Genomic DNA, 24,024 nt, shown 5'->3' on the forward strand with positions numbered 1-24,024 from the left:
TCAGGATAGTCCTAATGAATATGCATGAGAGAGATGTGCATATAATGGAGGTGCCAGGCATGCAAATCTGCTCCAAGCATATTCATTAGGGCTAACCTGAAAACCCGACCGGCCTGGGGGTCCTCCAGGACAGGTTTGGGAACCACTGGTATACATGTTGTGCAGGTATCTTTCATACTTAGGTGTTAACACACCAACTCTAGGGCTGGTGTACTTCTCCTTAAATGTTAAAAACATGTACTGTATATACCCAGTCATACTAGCATTCTCTAAAGGAAAATAGGATTCTACCACATGTGCTGCAGCTGTCTAATTGTAGGCCCCCAGTTACAGAATTGCTCTCAAAGTGCAAGATTGATTTATGTATACTTTCTAATTTAAAGCAACTAAGGAGTAAAAGATTGCCCGAGATCAGCGAATACCATATTGGATTTCAGTAGCAGCGAGGGAAAAGGTCATCTTTTATCTATCTTATCTTGACATGGGTAGGCCAGCATGAACCAGACAATAGATAGGAGAAGAGGTGAATTAAGAAAGCCCTTTACCATGAAGCATTGGAGCCCAGATGCAATAAAACCAGCGATCATCGCTAAACCTGTTTTAACGGCTTTAACGACGATTGCATTTACCGACCCGATGCAGAAAATGGCTTACCGCATGGTTTTCTGCACGATCGCTCATTCCCAATTCGACCATGCAAATAAGCTCATTAATATTGAAATGCCATGTAAAGTAGTAGAATGACTGATGCTCTAACATGGCTTATACACTAAAAAAGTGATCGCTTTTAGCGATCCAAAAAAAGCGACTGGTCAAGATCAGTCACTTACCTGTCTAACCTTTTTTCTTTTTTTAAATGGGCACAGATGCTATGCATGTTACACAAGTAATGCAAAAAAGGGGGGAATGGGGAAATAGACAAAGTAAACAACAATATTACTCCATTAATGATACCACCTGTACTACTAAGCACTGCTTAACCAGTGAAAGAAAAAGCCTCAGAGCATTGCAGAGGTGAACCCACACTACCACCCTTACATCATCGGCAGAAAAAAACTTTCGCTATTGTGGTTAAAAAAACAAGAGGTGAAAAACTTCTCACACTAATAATCAAAAATGCTTTTATGTGGATAACACTGAAAGTTTAACTCAAGACCGACAATCGTTTAGCAGCATTAAGTGCCACTGCTTCAGGGCCTCAAGAAAGAATAGGTTTGCAGAGGTAGGGAGAATGAGAAGGCATTCTCTAAAGTTAAAAGGGGACAGATTCCGTACAAACATAAGGAAGTTCTTCTTCACCTAGAGAGTGGTAGAAAACGGGAACGCTCTTCCGGAGTCTGTCATAGGGGAAAACATCCTCCAGGAATTCAAGACAAAGTTAGACAAGTTCTTGCTGAACAAGGACGAATGCTGGTAGGGCTAGTCTCAGTTAGGGCACTGGTCTTTGACCAAAGGGCCGCCGCACGAGCGGACTGCTGGGCATGATGGACCACTGGCATGACCCAGCAGCGGCAATTTTTATGTTCTTATGTTCTTAATAGCCTGTTCTTTCTTGAGGCCCTGAAGCAGTGGCACTTATGCTGCAAAATGATTGTCGGCCTTGTGTTAAATTATCAGTTATCCACATAAAATCATTTTGTTTATTAGTGTGAGAAGTTTTTCACTTCTTGGTTTTCTAACCACAATAGCAAAAGTTTTTTCTGCTGATGATGTGAGAGTGGTAGAGTGTGGGCTCATTTCTCCAATGCTCTGAGGCTTTTTCTTTCACTGGTTAAGCAGTGCTTAGTAGCACAGGTGGTATCATTAATGGAGTGATTTTGTTGTTTACTTTGTGCATGTTACACTTGCACAAAATCTGCACCATTAGAAAAAAAGCACACACACCCAACGAAACGGCATATGGAACTAACCCTTGCAGCAGCAAAAATGGCAGCAGGAATGCCCACTTCCTCCTGCCATGCTGACCCCAACCACCCACGTGAGAAAAAATGGCAGGAGGGATGCCCACTCCCTCCTGCCATGGCGACTCCCCCCCATGTGTGAGAAAAAAATTGGCAGGAGGGAAGCCCACTCCCTCCTGTCAATGGAGGCCTCCCGCGCAAACCATTCCCTATCCTTCCCCTTTTACCCCTTAAAAAAAAAAAAGGCAGGAGGGAAGCCCACTCCCTCCTGCTACCAGATGCTCCCCCAACCCTTACCCCCCCCCTTTTCTGCTGGACACAGAAGGGAAGTACAATCCCTCCACATTCATAGCCCACTAATTCAAAATGGTGGGCCTTCCCTCCTTGGTGCATCATGATTGGCCTAGATGCCTAAGGCTCCTCCCAATTGAATTTCCATCAGTCATCGAAGATGTCTGTTTCGGTACTATGGAATTTCCAGAATCTCAACTGGAAGGTGGATAGAGCTTCTTGTTTGTTGATGAAGGGGAGTGGTTGGTTGAGTATGGTTTTTTGTTTTGTTTTTTTTACAGAATCCTAGAGATGAAGGGTAGATTGGAGACAGGCCTAAAGTTGCTGGGTATGTTAGGGTTGAGTGTGGGGATTTTTAGGATTGGTCTGATTTCTGATTTCCAGTTTGTGGGCACTGAGTCTGACTGTAAAGAGGCATTGATAAGAGGAAGGATGGAGCTTACAAAGGTGTCTTTTGTGACAACTAGGCGGTGTAGCTGGCAGTGGTCTAGGATGAAGCCAGAAGGGTGAATAGAGTCTAGTATCTTTGTAAGGTCATTGTGTAAGACTGTCTTAAAGTGGGTTAGATTTCCAGATGTAGATTTAAGTGTCCTGTTTGGGTTGTGGAGAATTGGTGTTGGTAATGCATTGCAGTCAAGGTGAGATGTATTTTCTCTACTTTGTCAGTGAAAAAGAGAGTGTTTTGCTATCGAGTTCTGTGTTGAGATTTTGGTTGTTTCCTTGCGATATTGTGAATATCTTTTTTGCTAGTTCAAAAAGGGTTTTTGATCTATTGAGTGTCTTTAGTAGTTGTTGGGAGTAGTATACTTTTTTAGCATCAAGGGTAGCTTGTTTGTATTCTTCATGAAGTTTCTTCCAGCTGAATTTGTCATCGTTAAGTCTGGATTTCTAATATTTCCTTTCACCTTCCTTAGTTCTCTTTTCTTGTTTCTTAAGTTGTCGGGAGGAGAGTTTGTGGAGATAGTATTTGATTCTTTGGTGCTAAGCCTTCGCAGAGGGCTCTTACTTCGGTGTGCCAAGCCTTGGTAGTTTCATCAATGGGTTTAGAGACAGGTTTTAATGTTCCCGATAGTTTGGAGAGGCCTGAGGAGCGACATCCTAAGTCAATATCATCGCCATTGTATACTTTCATAGGCTGGGTTTGCTTCCTGGTTGATGGTTGTTTTGTGGTCAGATGGTGGTCAGACCAGAGTATTTGTTTGATGGAGCAATTAGGAGTTTCTGTGATGAGAAGAATCTCTCTGAATAAAGAATAAGTCTAGTAAAAGAGCACCTTAATATATCTGTGACAAATTTTCAGGCTTTACGCTGTCCTCATCAAGCCAGTAAACCTGAATTTCAGTGGAGAGAAGTTAACTTTTTTAAACTGACATATATGTTTAATTTAATATGAGCATTTACAGTATATTCTGCTTTAATTTTCCAGCTGAAGGCGGATTAGTCATACAAATTACAAAAAATACACAAAACAGCATTAATACATCTAAAATCATATCACAGGCAAATCATGCATATAGCAGATATATACAAAAAGCCACATTTTCAATTTTTATTGGAAATCTTTATAAGAAGAAATCATCCTTTATGCACTAGGCCACAGGTGTCAAACAAAAGACCCGCAGTATGATGTGGCGTTTTCATTGCCGCCCCCGGATGTTTTATCTTCTGGCTGGCTCCCTCCTCATTTCCACAGTGTGCACATAGCCTCGGGCAGCGGCTCCTTGCACGTCCCATGCCTCATCCGGAAGCATTCCTTCTGACGTTGTGACATCAGATAGAAGACTTCTGATTCAGGCACAGAACACACCACCAGTCACAGGACACGCCACCCGCCATCCGCGGCTTTGTGCACACTGCGGCAGTGAGGAGGAGAAAGCCTGCCAGAAGATAAAACACCTGGGGGTGACAATGAAAATGTAAGACACACACTGGAGGGAGGCAACCAGTTGAGACAGAATGGAGAGAGGGAGAAGGGCATGTTGGGACTCAAGAAAGAGGGAGCACAAACTTCGGACAAATGACAGAAGGTAAAAAGGGAGGGGGCATGAACTTGGGACATAGAATGAAGGGAAGGAAGGAGAGATTCATAGAACGAAAGGAGGGAGACAGTGAGGGAAAGAGATGCTGAGATGAAGGAGGGAATAGAAAGGGAGAATTGGGTGTCTGAGAGAGAAAGAGAGATGGTGCACATGAGGAGATGAAGAAAAAGGAGAATTGTTGGGCAGAGAGAAGGAGAGAGAGAGAATTATTGGACATGGTGGTGGGAGAGGAGTGAGGTAGAGAGATACATAGGGAAGAGAAAGATTGCAGACCACTGGAACTGGAAGAAGAGAGAGAGAGATGCCAGACCACGGAGTGGAAGGGTAGGAGGGGAGAGAGAGAGATGCCAGACTGCAGAAAGGAGAGGAGAGAAGGAGATAGATGGTAGACCTCGGGAAGAGGGAGGGAAGGAGAAATGGATGCCAGACCATAGGACAGGAGAAAGATTATAGGTTATGGGAAGGAGAGGAGAAAGATGCCAGACCATATGAGGGGAAAGGGGGAAGACAGAGTTGTCCGACCATGGGAGAGGGATGAGATGGTGCACAGGGATGGAGGTGAAAGGGAGACAGAGGGAAGAGATGGTGCACAGCAATGGATGTGGCAGGGAAGAGATAAGAAGAAATGCTTCTTATGGATAGATGGGAATGTTGAATGTTAAAAGTTAATGCTTTCTGTAGTTTAATTTTGTAGTTAACCATTATGTGTTGTTAATAGGGAAAATGCTTGAGTACCTGATTGTAAAACCACTTAGATAACCTTGATAGGCGGTATATAAAAACCTAATAAACTTGAAACTTGTTGTTAATAACATTATATTATGTGTATATATGAAAAATGAATGGAAAAAATGGTGTTACAATTAGTACTATTATGGGGCGGGGTCTGGTACAGAGATTAGGCGGAGTCTGGCGACTTAGCTTTTGTTTTAGATTTCAGTCCCTTAATGTGATTGAGTTTGACATCCCTGCATTAGGCAAGGAGTTCCATAATGTAGGTTCTTGGTCTATAATAGTTTTATATCTAGTGTTTTGTTAATAGTCACATAAAAAGAGATCATATTCAATTTGTTTCTCGTCCCTTACCTACACACTATCTAAAATATTATTTTTCATTATTAAATCAAATTTATTTGGTAAATAGGATCATGGTTTAGGGGGGGTTTTGGGAACAATATACTAACTTCAACTTATCTGTTCCCTGTACTTGTTACAAAACTATTCTTTAAAGCTAAACAGTGATGAGCAATTTTATTTTTAGAAGTAAGATTATATTATCAGTAGAACATTATATTACCAAGGTGACATTATATACTCTTATCACAGTTGTCCAGCAGCCTTGACAAAAATTGATATTTGTATAAAGGAAATTGTTTTCATCACCTGTGTGAAACAATCATGTAATATGTTTGATACACAACATAGTGATTATGAAAATACAGAAGCTTAGATAAATGGGGAATCTGACACAGCATTACTGATAGTAAAACAGACTTAGCCAAACCTATATATTTGAGATCCAAGTTGACCTTTAACTTAAGAAAAACAACACTAGTAATAAAATTACCATAATGCTTTAAATTTTTTTCATGCAGGTAATTATTGGGTTATTCATATTTTAATTTAATTCAGTTTAGTGATTTACTCAGTACCATGCACAAGGTGAAGAAGAACATTCAGACATCAAATAAAGCATAATGCAACAACAAAAATACATACAATCTATTCTCATTATTCATGGCAGTAAGGTTTCATAAAATGTTTGAGAACTGTGACACCACAAATAATGAAATGTTGAGTCTGTGGGAAAACAGAGGTTATGTTCCAGCAGTACAAGTGCCTCAAAATCACAGAAGGTGAACAGTGGATCCTATTGAGAAATTAGGGTTAGGTTCATGCATGGGACAGCACTGTAGATGTTTGTAATTCACTCTCTGGACACTTGGGGGACATAACTGGAAGCAAACACCAGACACGAAGTGAAAATGAATGCAAAGAAAGCTGGGTTTTAAAAAAAATCAGGCTCACAAATACATAAGCACAGCAGTGTGAATGGGGAATACTGGTCATAATAGATGCACTGCGGATATGTGAAATTGCACATTGGAAAAGCGTGAATAATGAGAATGAACTGTAAGAACATAAGAATAGCCTTATTGGGTCAGACCAATGGTCCATCAAGCACAGTAGCTTGTTGTCATAGTGGCCAATCCAGGCCACTAGTACCTGGCCAAAATCAATGAGTAGCAACATTCCATGCTACTGATCCAGAGCAAGCAGTGTTTTCCCCCATGTCTTTCTCAATAACAGACTGTGGACTTTTCCTCCAGGAAATTGTCCAAGCCTTTCTTAAAACCAGCTAAACTATCTGCTGTAACCTCAACCCCTGGCAATGCGTTCCAGAACTTAACTATTCTCTAAGAAAAAATATTTTTTCCTACTGGTTTTAAAAGTATTTCCCTGTAACTTCATCAAGTGTCCCCCCTAGTCTTTGTAATTTTTGACGGAGTGAAAAATCGATCCACTTGTACCCGTTCTACTCCACTCAGGATTTTGTAGACTTCAATCATATCTCCCCTCAACCTTCTCTTTTCCAAACTGAAGAGCCCTAACCTTTTTAGTCCTTCCTCATACGAGAGGAGTTTCATCCCCTTTATCATCTTGGTCAATCTTCTTTGAACCTTATCTAGTGCCTCTATATTTTTTTGAGCTAAGGAGACAAGAATTGAACGCAATACTCCAGGTGCACCATGGAGTGATAAAGGGACATTATAAAACATTCTTAGTCTTGCTAACCATCCCTTTTTTAAATAATTCCTAGATTCCTGTTTGCTTTTTTGGCCGCTGCCACACATTGGGTGTCATTGTATTGTCATCTAATTTGCCAGTGTTAATGCTGCTTTGAGTTTTTTCATCTGGATCCTTTTCCATTTTTTGAAAGATGTTCTTTTGTCTCCGATAGCTTCTTTCTCCTTATCTTTTAATCATGCTGGCTCTTTTGCCTTCTTTTCACCTTTTTTAATATGTAAAATACATCGTTTCTGGGCATCCAAGATGGTACTTTGAAAACAATGTTCATACCTGATTTAAATACCTAACTTTTTAACTTCTCCTTTTGCTTGCTTTTTTTTAACCATTATTCTTATATTATCATATTTGCTCTTTTGAAACACTGCCACATTAGATTCACTTAGGGCTCCTTTTACTAAGGTGCGTTAGGGCCTTAATGCGCAGAATAACGCTCACTAAATTGCCGTGCGCGCTAGACCTTAACGCCAGCATTGAGCTGGCATTAGTTCTAGAAGCATAGTGGGGGTTTAACGCGCACTAAAATGCTGCGTGCGCTAAAAACGCTAGCACACCTTAGGAGCTCTTAGTGTCTTTACTCCAGCCATTAACACAAATTAGATCTCATTATGATCACTAATGTCTAGAAGCTCCAACATCGTTACATCTTGTATCTAAAATAGCTCCTCTTCTTGTGGGTTCCTGAACTAGCCGCAACATGAAGCAATCATTCCATCCAGTAAATGTTATCTCCCTACCATTTCATGATGTGACATTTATCCAGTCAACATTACAGTAATTGAAATAAAAAATTTCTGTCAAGTCACAATTGATAGCAGAGAAGTGCTGGAGTCAATCCTCTATTTATAAACAATATACCAAGATACAGTCCCATTGGATATCCTCTACTTACCAGCTATCAGAAAGACTGATCATCTTCATTTAGTGCTATACATACTCTCATCCCTTGGCTTCTCATTTTTTATTACTTCTGGAATTCCTACTATTTATCCATGACCAACCACAAAAGGAAGTTTAACTACAGTGAAGTCATCTGGCATATTGAGAGAACAGCCAAACTGGCTTAGTGGGCAGTATGTAGTAGCCAGGATATAACAAAGAAAAATGGGGAGACCTAATGATCCACAGTGAAAACAATCCACTGATGAAAACAAAAACTGTGGATACAGATGTTCTGGAGATAATTTATTAAACACTGACATATAAAACCATGAAAAGGTCTTAGCATTTTTTTGCTACTTCAGCTTGTCTGCGGTGTTCTTTTCTCACATGTTTAAAGACAATAGACTGTTTTCAATCCAATTCTTTATATGTGAGTTTGCAAACCATTGGACCACCTGAGGAAGGCGTGTTCACCAAAACACGGACCGTGTAGGGTTCAGTTGGATTTTTATCACAGTATTTTTTATCATTGTACTTTTTTAATTTAATTTTCATGGTTTTATATATTAAACACGGTCAGTGTTTAATAAATTATCTCCAGAACATCTGTATCCACAGTTTTTGTTTTCATCGGTAGCCAGGATATAGCAACAGTAACTCCCACTTTTACTAAAGCCAGCAGTGCAGGCTGGCATGGTAAATGCTCAAATGCCCAAAGGAATTCAATGGGTGCCAGAGCATTTGCCAGAGTCATTAAGGAAGCCGCTCAGCACTGAGCAGCAGCACAAATCGTGTGCCTGTTTCTCAGCAGCCAAAGACACTCATGGCAGCCAGTTAACAGCAGGGCAGGAACTTGGAAAGTTTGCTCCTGCCCGCTGCACCTCTACCAGCGATCCGCAGTAGAGTAATGAGGCTAGGACAGGGAGGGCGGCAGGGCACAGAGCCTGGGAGGGAGGGAGGGTGCAGAATCTGATAGGGGAGGGAAGGAAGGGTGCTGGGTGCAGAGTCTGACAGGGGAGGGAGAAAAGGAAGGAAGGGGGCTGGATGCAATGCCTGACAGGGGAGGGAGGGAAGGGTGCTGGGTACAGTGCCTGACAGAAGAGGGAGGGAAGGAAGGAAGGGGGCTGGGTGCAATGCCTGACAGAGGAGGGAGGGAAGGGAGCTGGGTGCAGATCCTGACAGGGCAGGGCACTTCAATATTAAACACCCCGACTTATATTTGGGGGAAAAAAGGGGGTCTCGACTTATTCGAGTATATACAGTATATACACAAATTGAAAAGAAAAAAAATTGAGTTTCACAAAATGTTTCTTTAGCTGAGTCAGAAAATATTCACAAATTTAGGGCAGAAAATGCAAGAGAAAACCAGTTCTTCAATCAAAGAATGAGTCATATGAATAACACTAGCACTAAGTTCTTTCTTTATACAGAGAAGGTATTGTTCATATAAATTTTGGTCTGGAAAGCATTAGCTTTTTAGCTACCTAATCAATCAATGAGTTGATCTTGAATTTTAAAATTGTGCCACCATTTCCTCCAGGGAATTGTATTGTGCAACAGTAACCATGTCTGTGGGTGAGGTTCAGAGCCACTGTACTATATACATCGTGTTTTATAATCATATATAATTTATAGTGTATCCTGTGAATCTCCAAAGTTAAAGAGAAAATGTAGCTTAAGAAATTAGGAAAAGAATAACATGGTGATTTTTGTTTTCATGCCTTGATAAAAATTCAGTGAATAAATTAAGGGGGAAATTCTGTATAGGACACCAGTCTCAATCAAACACTGGTGTCATATACAGAATTGTGTCTGCCCTAACAGACATACACCTAAACCCGCCTAACCGGTCAAAAGCTCTAACTGGCACCCATATCACAGGCGTCGGTTAGAGAATCATGCCTGATCCCTTGCCATCAACTGATCACAGCAAGGGAATCCCCCTGTTGCAATCAGTTGAGCGGCTATGGCAGGGAACCCCCCAAACCCCCTCTAAGTTGGCCGGCAGAAAGGATGCCCACTCCCTCCTGGAACCACTGACATCCCCAATACCCCAACAAATCTCCCAGCAGGAGGAATGCCCACTTCCTCCTGTCGCCACCCCCACCTGTAGACCCCTGGCACCCCTTCTAATTGGTATAACCATAACATCTTGGAATTTGGTACCAGGTAGACAGCATACCTCCCAGGACATCGTGTCTGGTTTGCAGATGGACACTTCTGTACCCCTCAGAAGGGAATCGCCAACCACTACTACCTAGTGGCCATGGATCCAGCAATTTTTGGGATTTAATGCTTTGGTCCTTCCTCACCCTGGGATGCTCTCATCTCCTCCACTTCCAGGGCAGCATACCGGTTCTTCAGTTCAAAGGCGGATGGAGTCACAGTACCAATCTTGCAGGATTCTATAATCTGAGACCAGCTGTCTTCCCTCAACACAGCCTCCTCTTCCCCACTACTGGAAATCTTTGACTCATCATGAACCATTTCATTGATGCACCTCTCATTCTCATGGATGCTTCTCAGTCATGCTACCTCCTCTCTCAGTTCCTTTACTTCCTTCATGAGATATTCAAGCTGAAGACAGCTTGTACATGGAACCACTCTCTCTGCTTGGGTAACATGTTCTGTCTGCACAGAGACAGAAGCTGTAACCTGAGAAGCAGCTTTGGTGACATGATGTTTCCCAACCATTCTGTATTTGCAGAAATACTTACACCTGGAAGAAAAAAGGAACATAGTAACATAGTAAATGACAGCAGGGCTTCCAGTTTCTCCTCATACGTCTTTTACCGCAAATCTCTTACCATTTTCGTCATCTTTCCCTGGACCCCTTCAAGTCTTATGTCCTTTGCCAGATACAATCTCCAAAACTGAACACAATACTCCAAGTGGGGCTTCATCAACAACCTGTACAGGGGCATTAACACCTTCTTTCTTCTACTGGCTCCGCCTCTCTCTACAGGTATACAGCCTAGCATCCTTCTGGCAAAAGCCACTGCCTTGTCACACTGTTTCTTTGCCTTTACATCTTAAGACACTATAACCCCAAACTCCCTCTCCCCATCCGTGTATATCAGTCTCTCACCTCACAGCACATATGGCTCCTTTCGATTTCTAATCCCCAAATACATTACTCTGCACTTCTTTGCACTGCATTTTAGTTGCCAGATATTAGACCGTTTTTCTAACTTTTGCAGATCCTTTTTCATGTTTTACACTCCCTCTTTGGTGTCAACTCTATTACACATCTTAATATAATCCACAAAAAGGCAAACCTTTCCTTCTAACCCTTCGACAATATCGCTCACAAACATATTGAACAGGATCGACCCCAGCACCAATCCTTGAGGGACTCTACTACTCACCTTTCCTTCCTCTGAGCAAATTCCATTAACCACCACCCTGTGGGGCCTGTCTGTCAATCTAATCCAGTTTACCACTTTGGGTGGTCCTACCTTCAGCCCATCAAGTTTGTTCAAGAGCCTTCTATGAGGAAGCATGTAAAAAGCTTTGCTGAAATCTAAGTAAATTACATCTAGCATATGCCCTTGATCCAATTCTCTGGTCACCCAATCAAAAATTTCAATCAGGTTAAATCAGAATCCTACCAAAGCAATGCCCTGTTCCTGGTTGGCTGAAGAGCCAAAAAAGTTCCACCTTGGGGTGGGCGGGAATGAATTAACCTCAAGGGTCACCTATAGATTCTGCTCTCTAAGAAAGTTCTCATAGTATCAATGAATGAGATCAAATCATGTGTCTGGCCTTTATTTGTTCTTGTTGTGAAAAACTTTCTTGGCAACAAGAAGGCAGAGAACTACACACAATTAGTAGAGGATATGTTCTTTCATTTCAACAGGCTTGGCTGTAACATGAGTGATAAAAGTCCATTATCTGCACAGTCACTTAGATCAGTGGTTCCCAACCCTGTCCTAGAGGATTACCAGCCAGACAGGTTTTCAGGATAGCCTTAATGAATATGCATGGGGCAGATTTGCATGTCTATAATCTCCATTATATGAAAATCTCTCTCATGCATATTCATTAGGGCTATCCTGAAAACCTGACTGGCTGGTGGTCCTCCAGGACAGGGTTGAGAACCACTGACTTAGATCACTTTCCAGAGACCCTTGGTGACTTAAGCGAAGAGAATGGTGAAAGATTTCATCAAGAAATAAAAACAATGGAAGCTAGATACCAAGGAAGATGGGATGCATACACGATTGCAAACTATTTTTGGAATCTTATGTGGGATTGTCCTGGCAGATCCCACTCTCAGAAGTCTTACAAAAGGAGCTTCTTGTGTGGCAAATGACTGGAAAGTTTGTATCATAAACTTGTGCTTTTGGTATGAAATAAGTAGATTTTCACATTGTATACTTTTCTTTTAATTTTTAATATGTTTCCTTCATGCTTAAAAGCTATTAATTTAAACACATTAAAATATCCTGATTTTTTTATGGGCGAGCAGAGTGAAGAGTAGTATATAGCACATGTTCGGCATCTCAAAAACTAGAGCTAATAAGAGAAAACTGATGCCATTTTTGGAATCAGCAGGTCAAATATACCCAGAAACAGGTCTAACATTTGAGGCACCAAAATGAGTTTTGGCCAATGTTATAGTAGTTTTGGGGGGTTGGGGGAAAACAAAGCATGCTTCTTGAGCGCATGTCTCATGTGTTTCTGGCTTTGGCTCATGATAAAATTTGACATTAAAACATTACAAAATTCAAAAGCCTGCGAATTACAGACGTTTGTGAACCACATGTGTTTTGTGCTACAATAGCGGATGGTATTATGGATGGTGGTTTTTATCCTCGTGCTTTCCATGTTGTTCTGATGAGAAGATATGCAATGAGACCCGAAGGTGATGATGATGGCATTGCTTTCCCAGCACATATGCACATTTAAGCCTCTTTTCATGGTGTATTCTTTGCATGTGCCGATTAGTATCACTAGCGACTCATTACATGTAAATTTAGTGACCCTTTGCGAATCTCCATGAACCTCATTTGCATGCGTGTTGTTTTTTTGTTTTGTTTTTTTAATGACTTGTCTTTTTAAAATGATTACAATAAAGGCTTTTATTTGCCATCATGTTTCTATCAATCTGTATACTGTGGAGGAAAGGCGGGAGAGGGGAGATATGATTGAGATGTTTAAATACCTACGTAATATAAAATAAATGTGCATGAGTCGAGTCTTTCATTTGAAAGGAAACTCTGCAATGAGAGGGCATAGGATGAAATTAAGAGGTGCTAGGCTCCGGAGTAATCTGAGGAAATACTTTTTTACAGAAAGGGTGGTAGGCTCAGGAGTAATCAAGAAAGCCTGAGATAGGCATGTGGGCTCTCTTAGAGAGGAAGAGATAATGGTTACTGGATGGACCATTTGGCCTTTATCTGCCATCATGTTTCTATGACAGTGACCCGTCGTATTTTACCGAGAGCATTAGAGAATCTTCCCCTCAGACTACAGTTCTAAAATTAAAGTGTTACTAACCCCACCTCTAGCAACAGCTTGATTTTAAAGACAAAGGATTACTCTCTAGTAGCTGATAAATGCACTTTATGAGGGTAAATTTATAACAGAGTGCCTAGGTTTAGAGATGGTGAAGATGTCTATTTTAAATCTATGCACCTCTATAAAATATAGATCAAGCCCTACAGAAAGGTGTAGCCATTATGCCTGCTCAAGACATTATGTAATTAGCACATTCTTTTCACATACTCTATTTCTAGAGGCTTGATATACCTCATATGATTCATAGTAGCAACTATGGTCATGTACTTGTGACTTGGATTGGCCAGCATGAAGACGGGATGCTAGGCTATTTGGACCAGGGTCTAGGACAGGGGTGGGCAACTCTGGTCTTCGGGGGTCGGAATCCAATCAGGATTTCTCCAATGAATATGCATTGAAAGCAGTGCATGCAAATAGATATCATGGATATTCATTGGGGAAATCCTGAAAACCTGACTGGATTCCGTCCCTCGAGGACCGGAGTTGCCCATCCCTGGTCTAGGATAATTCATCACGGCCGATTCATCACTGAATTGGCTATAATGAATCGTATACGGCAGCACCTGACCTCATAGAAACATAGAAAAAAGCAGCAGAAAAGAGCTATAGCCCACCAAGTCTGCCCATTCCAAGTATCCCCTCCCCTGAATTTACTCCCTTAAAGATCCCACGTGAGTATCCCATTTTCTCTTAAAATCCTTCACGCTGCTGGCCTTTATCACCTGGAGTGGGAGTCTGTTCCAATGATCCACTACTCTTTTGGTGAAGCAGTACTTCCTGGAGTCGCCATGAAACTTCCCTCCCCTGATTTTCAGTGGATGCCCTCTCGTGGTCGAGGGTCCCATGAGCCAGAAGATATCATCTTCTGACTCGATGCGTCCCGTGATGTACTTATACGTTTCAATCATATCTCTCCGTTCTCTTCTTTCCTCAAGTGAGTACAGCCGCAATTTTTTTAATCTTTCTTCATACGTGAGATCCTTGAGCCCTAAGACCATCCTGGTGGCCGTTCGCTGAACCGACTCGATCCTCAGCACGTCCTTTCGGTAGTGTGGTCTCCAAAACTGAACACAGTACTCCAAGTGACGCCTCACCATGGCTCTGTAAAACGGCATCATAACTTCAGGTCTCCTGCTGACGAAACCTCTGCGGATACACCCCATCATTTGTCTTGCCCTGGAGGAAGCCTTCTCCACTTGATTGGCAACCTTCATGTCCTCACTAATGATCACCCCTAGGTCGAGTTCCGCCGTGATCCTAACCAAGGTCTCACCATTTAGTACATAAGTTCTACGCGGGTTTCTCTTACCCAGGTGCATTATCTTGCATATTTTAGCATTGAAGCCTTGCTGCCAAGTAGTTAACCATTGTTCCAGCAACAGTAGGTCGTGTGTCATATTATCAGGTAATAAGCTTTTGCCTACTATGTTGCAAAGTTTGGCGTCGTCGGCGAACAGTGATACCCTTCCTCTAAGTCCTTGCGTCATATCTCTTATGAATAAGTTAAATAGAATCGGGCCCAGGACCGAGCCCTGCGGCACTCCACTGATCACATCCGATGCTTCGGATGGAGTACCGTTCACCACCACCTTCTGAAGTCTACCGCTCAGCCAATCCCCAACCCATGTAGTTAGAGTGTCTCCTAATCCTATCGATTTCAGCTTGTTCAGTAATCTTCGATGAGGGACGCTTTCAAATGCTTTACTGAAGTCCAAATATACCACGTCCAGTGACTCTCTGGCGTCCAGTTGTCTAGTAACCCAGTCAAAAAAGCTAATCAGATTAGATTGGCAGGATCTACCCTGGGTGAACCCGTGTAGGTGTGGATCATGCAGTTTGTCTTCATCTAGGATTGTGTAAAGATTCTGTTTGATCAGTGTTTCCATGAGTTTACACACTATAGACGTGAGACTCACTGGTCTGTAGTTTGCTGTCTCTGTCCTGCAGCCCTTTTTGTGGAGTGGGATTACGTTGGTGGTTTTCCAGTCCAAGGGGACCCTTCCTGTGCTTAGGGAAAGATTGAAAAGAACAGATAATGGTTCTGCCAGGACTTCCCTTAACTCCCTGAGCATTCTGGGGTGTAGGTTATCCAGTCCCATGGCTTTGTTTACTTTGAGTCTTGATAGTTCATCATAGACGCTACTGGGCATAAATTCGAAATCTTGAAACGGGTCTTTCTGGTTATCTCCCGTCTGCAGCTGTGGACCAGCTCCCGGCACTTCGCGGGTGAACACTGAACTGAAGTATTTGTTTAGTAGTTCTGCCTTCTCAGAATCTGATTCCGTAAAGTTACCGTCCGATTGCTTCAGGCGTACTATCCCATCTTTGTTTCTTTTCCTGTCACTAATATAGCTGAAAAAAGATTTATCCCCTTTCTTAATTTTCCGTGCTAGCTCTTCCTCCATTCGGAGTTTGGCTTCTCTGACTGCTGTTTTGACAGCTTTAGATCTGTCTAGATAGTCCTCTTTCGCCCCCTCTCTGCCTAAATGTTTGTAGGTGATAAATGCGTCTTTTTTCTGTTTAACTAGGTCTGAAATATCTTTACTGAACCATTGGGGTCTTTTGTTTCTCCTGCGTTTACTTACTGTCTTTATGTATCAGTCTGTTGCTTCGTGTAGGATGGACTTCGGAGACGACCACATATCCTCCACATTGTCAGATATTGCTTGTTTATATAGCTCCTGATGGACAAAATCTCCCATGCGGTTGAAGTCTGTGCCTCTAAAGTTGAGAACCCTTGTTGCTGTGTTTGTCTTAGGGAAACCTTTCTTGAGGTTGAGCCATACCATATTATGGTCGCTGGAGGCCAGTGTGTCTCCTACTGAGACTTCCGTGACGCTATCTCCGTTGGTGAGAACTAGGTCTAGTAATGCCTGGTCCCTGGTGGGCTCCAATACCAATTGCTTGAGACGTGCACCCTTTATGGAGGTTAATATTCTTTTGCTGCTACCCGTAGTCGCGGAGAGGGTGTTCCAATCTGCATCTGGCATGTTCAAGTCTCCTAGCATTACTGTGTCCCCGCGCAGTGTGATGTTCTCTATGTCCTCGATTAATTCCATGTCTTTGTCCTCCTGTTGCCTGGGAGGTCTATATATCACCCCAAGGTATAGGCATTTTTCATTCCCTCTGGCCAGGTTCACCCAGAGGGATTCCCCGGTGTATCTGACATCTGTGATTCTGGTGGTTTTGATGCTTTCCTTAGTGTATAGCGCTACTCCTCCTCCCAATTTACCCTCTCGGTCGCAACGAAGTAGGTTGTACCCTGGTATAACCATATCCCACCCATGCGATTCCGTGAACCAGGTTTCGGATATCGCTATCACGTCAAAATCGGCATTTGTTATCTCAGTCTCTAATGCTAGAATTTTATTGCTCAAGCTGTGTGCATTAACATACATAGCCCTCCATATCTGTGAAGAGATTCCTTTACGAGCTAGTGTGGCTCCTAAATTATCAGTGATATTTCTCCCTGAATTATTGTGGATATCATTGGTACTTACCTTAGACTTGGTAGTGTGAGTGCGACTTGCCTCCTCAGGGTGGTTTCTTACTGCTCTGGGATATAAGTATGTACCCTCCCCCAACTTACCTAGTTTAAAGCCCTGTGGAGTAGGCGGGCCACATGCCTCTTGGCCCACATGCCTCCCCAAAGTAGGAGTGCCTCCATATCCCCCCCAAAATAAGAGTGCATCCCTGCATCCCCCCCCCCGCCTCGCATACTGCTTGAAAAGTTTGCTGGCGCAAGCAGCATCTTCCACTTCCTGCTTGCACTGAGGTATATGGGGGGGGGGGGGCAGAGGGGAGGAGTGGCACTGGCAGGAGAGTAGAAAGGAGGAGGCATTGGCAGGAGGGGAGCAGAGGTGTTGGCAGAGGAGAGGTGGTGGAGAGGAGGAGCGGCACCGGCTGGGAAGGGGCAGAGAAGAGGAGAGGCACGATTCATCTCAGTTCATCACAGCCATCATGGAGAGGATGATTCATCCCAGCCAGACCATTGGTCTGACTCAGTAAGGCTATTCTTGTTATTATGCGGTTTATAATTTTTAAAAAATAGGGTAAGAAACAATAGAGGTAGAAAAGACAGTAGGAGAAGTGATTTGAACTTAGGGCAAGAGGGTTTGGAGCAGATGTAAGATGGCAAAGCATAAACCAAACAGTGGAGATGTCCAAGAACACAAAAGTGCTATTTGTTTGAAAACTCTGCTTTTATTGATATGATGGTTCGACACGTGTTTTGACCTATCCGGCCTGCCTCAGGAGCCTACAAAATGTTGACACAAATAATTAAAACCATGAAAAATATCAGCTGATACTTTTCTAAAATACCATCAAAACTCAGCACGTCCCAACCTGAATCTCTCTATTTCCAATCTCTACATTCTAAGTAAACTGGGGCTTTAAATCTTTTTTTTTTTTTTTATTTCTCAGAATATAAACCTTTCATTTCCCACTGTGAAGTAGTAAAACAAAAACAGAAGTAAAGGTTTCAATTGACTCCATAAACTATTTACAAAAGTCATAGATCAATATAGATAAATATACTGTCCACAATAGCTGAAATAAATAGCAAGACATTCAGCTGATTATTTTATTCTGTTATTCATAACTAGAAGTTTGTACAATTTTCTGAAAGATGAATTCTGTTAATCATCACATAAAACCTATAATGTTAATTGTTCTCCTCCCTATTCATAATAATAGGAGGGACTAATAATGTCCCTCCTTATAATACTCATAGATGCAATTGCCAAATTCTGGTTAGAACTAAACTTAATAAAATTTAAATGGGATTTCTAAACCATAAATGTCATACAAAATGACTACAGCTTATTCAGGAGGCAACTTCCTCTCAAAGGGCTGACCTTTAATTTGGTCAGTAATGGGAAATCTTTATGCTTTAGAACACTCCTTTGAAAAAGAATTCAGTAATCACTATGCAGTAGTATGAAAACCGATAATTATGTTGTAAAAGTGCTCTTAAGCTTAAAAAATCTCAGTAATCTTGGTTTTCAGGTTTAGAAAGAAAATGTACTGTATAATGTGAACAAAGATGAGATAATGCCTATACTGAGGCAAAATAAAAATGTTTCCGCAAACTGAAATCTACAATTATTTTAAAGCCTGAGTGATATGTTATGACCCATTGTTAACAACCCAAGTCCCATTTCACTTGTGTTTCTTCTCTGTTTACCTAAAAATAAAGGCAAAACAACCTGCTGGTGACATTCTTAAATGAGCTCTACATATTTGTAACTAGCTTTTGAACATATAATAATCAGATTAATGCACAAAGCTAAAGATGATAAGCAACTATAATAGTAAACTCTATCAGGCCATAACCTCCCATATTCCCAATCCTTTTGTTCTTACCTTTATTGTTATTCTATCCTGTTACAAATATATTTCTCCCCCTCCCTTGCTTGTTTCAACTTATCTGTCTAGTTTATCTTTGCAATGCATACAATGTATTTGTATGTTTTATTCTGTATTCATTTTAATTTTATTGTATATCGCCTAGAAATTCGATAGGTGATTAAATCAAATTTTTTTGTATTAAACTTTATTGATTTTCAAATCTAGAATAGTGCTTTCAAATTATACATACAATTATCATCAGAGATAGCACTTACAATCAATCAGAAATTAATACAAAATAATTATCCCCTCCCTCCCACCCTAGTTTGAGAACAAAAAGAAATGCTTTATACATGAAATTAAAATCACAGACAACATTTGTTAAGTATATAATCCCCCCTCCCACCCATCCTGGATATGCAATCTAAAAGGGAAAATAAAGGTATAATTCAACTAATCAGAATGACCAAAATTTGTCAATGGACCCCATGTTAATTTAAACTGTTTATTATGACACAATGTTACAAAATTAATTTTCTCATATTTATAGTATAAACATAAAAATTCCCACCAAAAGGTAAAGTGGAGTCTCTCACAATTTTTTCCATTTTTTAGTGATCATTTGCATGGCTATCCCAGTCATAATCATAAAGAACCTACTCCTATGACTATCTAATGAAGGTTTGGTCTGTAATGATGTCCCACATATTACCGTCTCATAGGTTAATGGAATTGAGGATTCCAGTATCAAGTTGATTTCCTCCCATTAGATCTCCAAAAGTTGATTTACCTGTAGTTTGTTACCAAATGACTATATTGCCTGTTTATTTTCAAGGGTCCCTTTATAAAAAAAACTGAATGGAATTATCACAAAATTTATTTGGCTTGTAAAACCGCTAGCATTGCTTTAGTATCCTTGTAAAAACCACAATCGGTAGGGGGAGGGGGGGGGTAAATTTCCCAAATTTCTATAGATACCATCAAGCTTTCATTATGCGGCAGGGTATGTATTGGATCCTTCCTGAAGTCTTGGAACATCTTCTGGACTGGCTGATTTTAGAATGGCAACTTATGACCCCATTACGGTTAAGCCATATTTTGAGTATCAAATTACCCCGTATTTACAAGGGCAATATATTCTTTTTACCACCTGGAAAACCTTAAAATTTATTGATAATTTAACATCTATACCAGTACAACAATCCATGTGTCAATCCTTATGGTTAAGCTCCAAGATTCAAACTGACGAGTCTAAGATCCTCTGGAAGCAGTGGCTGCAGGCAGGTATATGTACTTTAGATCAGTGATTCCCAACCCTGTCCTGGAGGAACACCAGGCCAATAGGGTTTTCAGGCTAACCCTAATGAATATGCATGAAAGAGATTTGCATATGATGGAAGTGATAGGCATGCAAATTTGCTTCATGCATATTCATTAGGGCTAGCCTGAAAACCCAATTGGCCTGGTGTTCCTCCAGGACAGGGTTGGGAACTACTGCTTTAGATGAAGTGTTATCAAATGGGAAAATGCTTGATTTTTCACAACTGCAACAATCATTTGGTATCTCAAAGTCTCAAGCATATAAGTGGTTGCAGTTGAAGCAGGCCATTCAGAAAGGGTTCCCTGAATGGCAAAATTTAAAAACTCAGTAAAGCTTGCCAGGCCTATGTTTCCAGACTGATTAGCTAGGGCATCAGGCAGCCAAGTGGTATAAATTAATATCTGACTGTATGAATAAAAAACACAGAACCATCAGAAAATACTTTGATGCAGCATCCTTCCTAAGCTTGCACGATTATTGCAACATCATTTACTTGGGATCCTTCAAAAAAACCATTCTAAGACTCAGAGTCATTCAAAATTCGATAGTTCGACTGATTTTTGGGCTGAAGAAATGGGAACACATAAGCCCCTACTATCAAAAACTCAATTGGCTGCCCCTGGAGGCGCGAATCCTGTTTAAGTTCTCTTGTCTGTTTTATAAATCAATATTTGGTCTGTCCCCCACTTACCTAGTTTCCCATTTTAATCTGGCAAGTTCACCTATCTGACAATAAAAGCCTGCCACTACAAAAGATTCTTGGACAGAACTCTTGCCTTCCAGGCAGGCAGATGGAACGATTGGCTTAGTAACTTTATCACGCTCTCCTCATCCTACCTCAATTTTAGAAAATTGGTAAAAACGAGTTTGTTCAATTGATTTGTAAACTAAGAATCTATACAGCTCTGCTAAGAACTATATAGCTTTCCAATTCTTTCATTATGTAAGATTGTACTATTGACTTTGATTGTAACCTCTTCGCTGATTGTCCAACGCTTCTTGCTGTAAACCGCCTCGAACTTCCATGGCTATGGCGGTATATAAAAATAAAATTATTATTATTATCCTGGAGGTTTGCGAGCACTGCATCATACCCGGCAGTAGTAGTAATAGCTAGCCTGCGTATGCAAAAATATGATCAGGTCATCCTGGTTATCAGCTGGCGAAACATCCTTGGACAACTCTGGGAGACTGGACTTAAGACCCGTGTCCTGGGAAGGTGGAACTCCCAACAGTCAGCAAGGACACCAGAGGAGGTACAGAAAGCACCTTTTTATTGGCTAAATACACCCGATAACACATGTTAAATTCTGGGGAAAACCCATTATCTGAGACAACAGCCATAACCTGGATACCCCTCTTAGAACTTTTGGAGTACTTGTGTGCCTTAGATGTCAAATCGCAGCTGTGTTTCACTGGGGCCACAAGGGCACTGTCTCCGGTGCCAATTTGACATTTTGGGCTCCCCCTGACTGGAAAGAATGCTTCAGGAAATGCACCGCAGAGCACATGTAACATGGCCTTTCACTAGACATAAAAGAAATGAGGAATTGGCTGACACACCTGATCCTTGGGAAGAAAAGTCTAAGGAGATGGGGCAAATCTACAGATTAGTAAATAAATAATGGACATCAGTATGAGCCCTTCATAAGTGAAACCTCTGGCTCAGGCAATATCTCAAAAGGTGACCAGCACCAGACCGCAGTCTAAATGAGAATAGCCTCATACATCATATAGTCCATGTGTGTCTGGAAATGCAAACTGCATTCCACAACCTCCCAAAACTGAATAGACTTTTGTACACCAAGGAAAAGGGGTTAAGTGGGCGACACATACATACTATCCCTAAAAACACACCTTGTGAAGAGAATATGGTTTTCTAATGCATGCAGCAATGAATATAATAAATATAATAAATACTATAAATATGCATGTAAAAAAATATATGTATGTATATATAATATGGCAGTGTTTGTGTGTAAAGTGCAAATGAAAAAAATAAATACATAAATATTTAATAAATAATCATACTTAATAAATAACCATACAAAAGTGCAGGGTGCTTCATAGAGTACAAAATGTGTGGCTGGAATAAGACATAAAGTGCAAATGCAACATATAGCACCATAAATGAATAAATACCTGATCAATAAATGTCAAGGAAATACAACGTGCAAGAGAATATATGGCAGGAATGAAACATAAAGTGCAAATGCAATCTATAGCACCAAAAACACTTCTAAATATAAATGTAAATACAAATATAAGGTGCAAATGCGAATCCTTCCGTTTAAAGTGCAAGTGCAATTTCAAACTAACCATAAGTTATAAGCACCACAAACACACACACACACACACACACGCACCGAGCAAAAATAATGAATAATAAATGCGTAACTAGCAACTGCTAAACACTCACACACATACACTGACTCATACACCGACTCAAATAGAGCCCAATCAAACATCCAAGTAAATCACAACTTCAAAAATCACTAATAGATATCACCACTCGACAGAGCTCCGTTTCGCCACTTCGTCAGGAGCGGAGATTAATTTAGAAGAATGTATATATATGAAATAGATAAGAGCCCGACATAAACTGCTTGGTTTGTCGGTGGAGAAAATCCCACGGTTCCCAAGTGTGGTGCAACACACACAAACAACTATGGTGAATTTAGGAAACACCTAAAAACATACCTGTTCTCAAAATACCTAGGTAACGAATCTGGACAATAGACCCCATCACAATCCCACCCCCAAATCTGATCTTGTAAACTGTTAACCACCAATCTCTAACTATGAATGTTCCATTCAATTTGTAGAATCTTTCTAATTCATTGTAAACCGCATAGAACTTCACGGTCCTGCGGTATATAAACTGTTGTTATTATTATTATTATTATAACTATTCAAGGTTTATGTGGATGGGATCAGACAGATCTGAAAGGGATAAAGCTCACAGGGACAGGGCAAGGTCAAACTTTGTCCCTATACATCAAGCCTCTGCGCCTTCTATTTATTGTCTGTCTCTTTTCAAATCCAGCATTTGTGTTCTCTCACAGATTCCAAGCTTCTACCCCTTCTCTTTGACCCTTATATCTAGTATCTGCCCCCTTTATCCCTCTTCCATCCAAATCTGCTCCCTCTCCCCCTTCCATCCAGCATCTGCTCCACTCCCCTTCTATCTAGTGACTGCCCCTTTTCTCTTACCCTCCCATCCAGCCCGTAACCCTTCTGTTCAACATTTTCATTCAGTATCTGCCTTGCCACTGCTGCTCCAGATCATCATCAGCAGCAATAACAAAATAAAATGTAGCCAACTTTGCATAAATGTAGCCAACTTTGCAAAATAAAATGGGCCAACTTTGCATATTTGTGGCTGCAGGTTCTGCCCCGTAACAAGAGAATGTCAGACAGGATGGGACTGACTGCCGCAAGTATGCTGAGTTGGCCCTTTGATGGCTGCACTTTATTTTGCTGCTGTGCTGATTTGAAACAGTGGTAGTGGGGCTGGTGGCAGGAGAGAGGGGCAGGTCCCGGTCCCAGTGTGCTTGCTGCATGGCTTCTTAAGAGAAGGTGCATATCTATGCACCTTAGAGGGAAGAGTGACTGGTATTTCAAATGCATCATATTTTATTTCATTTTTATATTTCAATAATTTTTATTAATATTTGCATAAAATACAATATAATATGAGTTATATATATATATATATAAATAAATAAATAAAAGAGAAAAAGAAGAAACAATAACAGCAATTACTCATTAATGCTATCACGAATACGACAAGACAGTGTGCATGTACACCTCATTCAATCAAACCATCATGGTTTAACAGGCGCATGACTGTAATGTTCCAATGGCTCCCATATTTTATTTAATCTTGCCCGGTAAAAATGGAATC

General features: G+C 41.0%; 1 protein-coding gene across 2 annotated transcripts in view; it reads right to left on the bottom strand.

Moving 5' to 3' along the window:
- XRCC4 (X-ray repair cross complementing 4) overlaps window positions 1-24,024 on the bottom strand; it is a 232,703-nt gene that overhangs the window by 99,188 nt on the left and 109,491 nt on the right. The window lies entirely within an intron of this gene.

This window comes from Geotrypetes seraphini, chromosome 1 (assembly GCF_902459505.1).
Source record: "Geotrypetes seraphini chromosome 1, aGeoSer1.1, whole genome shotgun sequence".
NCBI lineage: Eukaryota > Metazoa > Chordata > Amphibia > Gymnophiona > Dermophiidae > Geotrypetes > Geotrypetes seraphini.